Here is a 4,182-nt window from a genome sequence, read left to right as displayed (position 1 = left end):
TCCACACACTATAATGTTTCACATGTACAGAACAATGGTGAAGGACAAGGGTCAACTTCCGTATGCAGCTCTTGTGACTAAGTTAGTCAGACATTTGAATGTTCAGCCCCCTCGAATTCTTTGTGTTCGAACATGCGATCAAATGGTGGTGGGACTACAAATGGTCTCTAAAATGCGTCTGAAGGAACTTAACAAGGCGTTGGAGAAGTTCAAGGAGAAAACCCCTGTCTAGACTCATTCAGTCTCTTCGGTGGTAAAGCGAAAAGGGAATGAGCCCATGATTGCTTCATCCAAGAAAATAAGAGCTCTCATCATTGAAGATGCAGAGGATGAGGATGATGTCACCATTTCTGCAATGGCATTGAGAAACTTGCGTCGTTCTGTTCCAGAAACAACGGTGAGACAAGAAAAAGACAAGGATGAGATAGAACAGAGGAATGAAGAGAGAGAAGATTTGGAGAAATAAGCGAGAGGAGAGAGCAATAGAGGAAGAAAAAGAAGAAGAAGAGGAGAGAGGAGATCAAGCGGAAGCAGAGCATGAGAAACACTCTTCTCCACTTGAAGGCATGGAAATAGGGGGAGATCCTGAGAAAAGAGGAACATCCTCATTCCCTGCCATCAATGAAGGAGTAAGTCGTTCTCCAGTAGATCCAGATGACATCTTTGCCTCTCAATTTCCAGAGGAAGGACATGACATTTCATCGCCCAATCTGCGTGATCGGACCGAACGCCATCATCTGCCAATACTCCATCTGATCGTGCAGAAGCCAGTACTCAAACAGACAATTCGGCAGACTTCCGCAGAATTCTTGAAGTTCTTTTGGAAATGCGAGGACAAATTTATGCTCTGGGATACGAAATTCAGAACTTGCAGAACGCGGGACAAGCCTCTTCAATGTCTTTGCATGATCAGATCAATACCCTTGCTCTTCAAGTTCAAGCAAATCCTAAGGGTGAAGATGTAGCGCAATTGAAGGAGGATCTGAAAAAGCTGGAAGGGATTGTCCAGTCCATGGGGGATTTCCAGCTTGTTCGTGTTCCCAAGCAATCTTAAAGCCATTCTCTTTTCATCTCTAACTTTTTAATGATGACAAAAAGGGGGAGAGATGTGCATATTTGAACTTTGAACTGAACTTTGAACTCTTAACCTTTTTTTGAACATTTGTGACGATTATGCTTGTTTAGTTTGTTTGACTTGACTTTTGTGTTTGGTTGTTTGGCTGTGGACTGGATTTGGACTTGACTGTTTAAACGATTGTCTATCTTAAGCACTATTGATATCTCATGACTTTGCTCATTTACAGAACTTACATATCTTCTGTGGATGCAGATTCTAATGTTAAGCTATTTATCTTTTGTGAGATATCTTTGTTTGCTTGAGTAATGTTTTGCAGGTCAAAGTTATCCAAATCTGCAGGAAAGTTTTGTCACCATAAAAAATGGGGAGATTGTTGGAGAAAACTTCCTTGAGTGTTTTGAAGTTGACAAAACGTTTCCATCAGTCTAGTCTGAATACTTACAGACTCTCTATCAAAGTCTGAAGACCTCTGGACTGCTAGACTCAAGATTCAAAGTCTATCCTCATTGACAGTTTCTAGATCGTCGAAGAAGGCTTATCCGAAACAGAGTATTTCGTTAAGGATTTGATTCTGTCGACTAAAGAAGATCTCTTGGCTGGATATAGCATGTCAAAATCCATTATTCAAATCAAGATTGATTCGAGGATTTTGGATTTGTTGATTGGCGAAGTAAACTTGTAAGGTTCTACTTATGGAAACCTAGATCCTGATTGTATGGGTAAGCATGATTGATGGGCTATTGTCATGTTCCTTTAATAGCTCGAAAATCTTCATAATTGATTTTGTCCAACGGGTAGTTGAAAGAATTCCTTTGGTAAGTGCCAACGGGTGTGATGGCATGAAGGAGTATATAAGGAAGACGTTCCAGTTGTTCGAGTGGGTGCGCGATAGAAGAATTCTAAAGTCTGAAGCTCCTTGTTCTTAGTCATTTAAACTGTTGAGCGAAATCTTGTACGCAAAAGAGAGTCTACATATTTGAGAGACCTTGAGAAAGTGTAGCTGAGTCTCTAAACTGTGGAATCAAGGAAGAGCCTTACTGTAACAACTCTTTTGTTTCATAGTGAAATTCAGCGGTGGGTGTCGGTGCGCAAGAGTGGACGTAGGCTTGGATTAAGCCGAACCACTATAAACTCGTGTTCTTATTCTCTTCCTTACGCTCTTTTACTTTGATCGCAACTCGTTTTATTTACAGGAGATAAATTTCATTTTCATAATCTATTGTTGATTAAGTGCTGCACAATTATCTCTGAAATTTGTTTCTACACCTATTCACCCCCCTCTAGGTGCTCGCACTAGCTTTCACAATTGGTATCAGAGCCTATGTACTCACTTAAGTTGAAGTGTTTTACTTCAAAGTTAAAGATCCATGGCTAGTATGTTGGCTCCCGGGGGAGATTGAAGGGCAAAGCAATACCAGACCACCTTATTTTGATGGAAATGAATACAACATATGGAAAAACAAGATGGAGGCATTCCTAAGATCAAAGGATCCTCTGGAATGGGATGTGGTAGACAAAGGAATCATTCCTAAAGCTGCACCAGTCTCAGAAAGAGGAAAAAAAGCCGTTGAGTCTAGTGAAATGACTTAAGAAGAGATAACCAAGAGATAAGCTCTTGATGTAAAAGCAAATTATTCTTTATATTGTGCATTGTCTCCTACTGAATATAACAGAATATCTTCTTGTGATACAGCTAAAGAAGTCTCGGATAGATTACACATCACCTATGAAGGAACTGATCGAGTGAAAGAAACTAGAATCAACATTTTGCTCGGTCAATACGAAGCATTCAAAATGAAATCAGGAGAATCTATCATTGACATGTTTAGTCGTTTTACAGAAATCGTGAATGGTCTTGAAAATCAAGGTCAACAAATTTCTGAACCCATGAAAGTAAACAAGCTACTGCGTGGACTCTCCAAGGATTGGAATCACATAAAGACCTCAATAAGGGAGACACAAAGAATTATGCCACTCTCTGTTGACAAATTGGTTGGGACTCTTCAGTCTTATGAAGTTGAGCGAATCAACGAAGATGAAGATCCTAAAGGTAAGAAATCCATTACATTAAAATCTAATGATGATCCTGATGTCACAGATTCTGAAGACGATATGAATGATGAAGAGCTTGCTCTCATAATAAGAAGATTCAGAAAACTAAATAGAAAGGGGAGAAGATTCAATCCAAAGAAACAAAGTTTTCAAAAGCAACAGACTAAGTCAATTGAGGATGATGAATCCAATAAAAATGTAATATGCTTTGAATGTAAGAAAAATGGACACATCAAACCCAACTGTCCCATTCTGAGGAAAAAAGAAAGGAAAAGCTGAGAAATATCGAAAGACACTTAAAGTAGAAACTTGGAGTGATACAGAATGTGAGGAAAGTGATGATGATTATGCCAATATTTGTCTCATGGCACAATCAGACTCAGATTCAAACTCCAAGACAAACTCAGATTCAGAAAGTGAAATCGAAGTAAGTAATTTGAATATCCCTATTAGAGTCTCTAGATACATTGATGAATTGTGTCTTAGTCTCAAAACTTCTCTCAAAAGATTTCCGAACTTAAAAGAGAAAATTCTGCACTTTGAAACAATAGGAAAATGTTTGGAAAGAAAATGTCAAAAGTTTAGACAAAAGTGTTACTACTTTGAAAGAAAATGCGGACAATCTTTAAAAAAAAAAATGCATTCTTGAAAAATGATATCTCAAGTATTTCTAAAAGATTTTCTATAGGATTTGAGAAACTTGAAAAAAATTCTTTCAAAGACAAAGACCTTACTTCAACAAATCGGGTTTAGGAATGACTACTGAAATCATTCCTCTAATTGATTTTCCTAAAGTAAAGGAAAGAATTAAGCAAAGACTTACAAGGGATGTTTACAAAAATCATTTCCAAAAAGTTTTTGTAAAACCAAAGAGGTTGCAGTGCTCTTAAATGTTCTAAGTGCAATAGCTCATATCATTTTGAGAAAGAATGTCCTATGATTTGGAAATCTGTAAGAAGGTATGGGCAAAGACCGTATATTGCACTAACACCAATGGACCTAAGAAAATATGGGTACCAAAGAAAGCTTGAGTCTCTTTTCTAAATGCAGGT

Source organism: Eucalyptus grandis, chromosome 1, assembly GCF_016545825.1.
Source record: "Eucalyptus grandis isolate ANBG69807.140 chromosome 1, ASM1654582v1, whole genome shotgun sequence".
Taxonomy (NCBI): domain Eukaryota; kingdom Viridiplantae; phylum Streptophyta; class Magnoliopsida; order Myrtales; family Myrtaceae; genus Eucalyptus; species Eucalyptus grandis.
Note: the sequence above shows the minus strand (reverse complement) of the source record.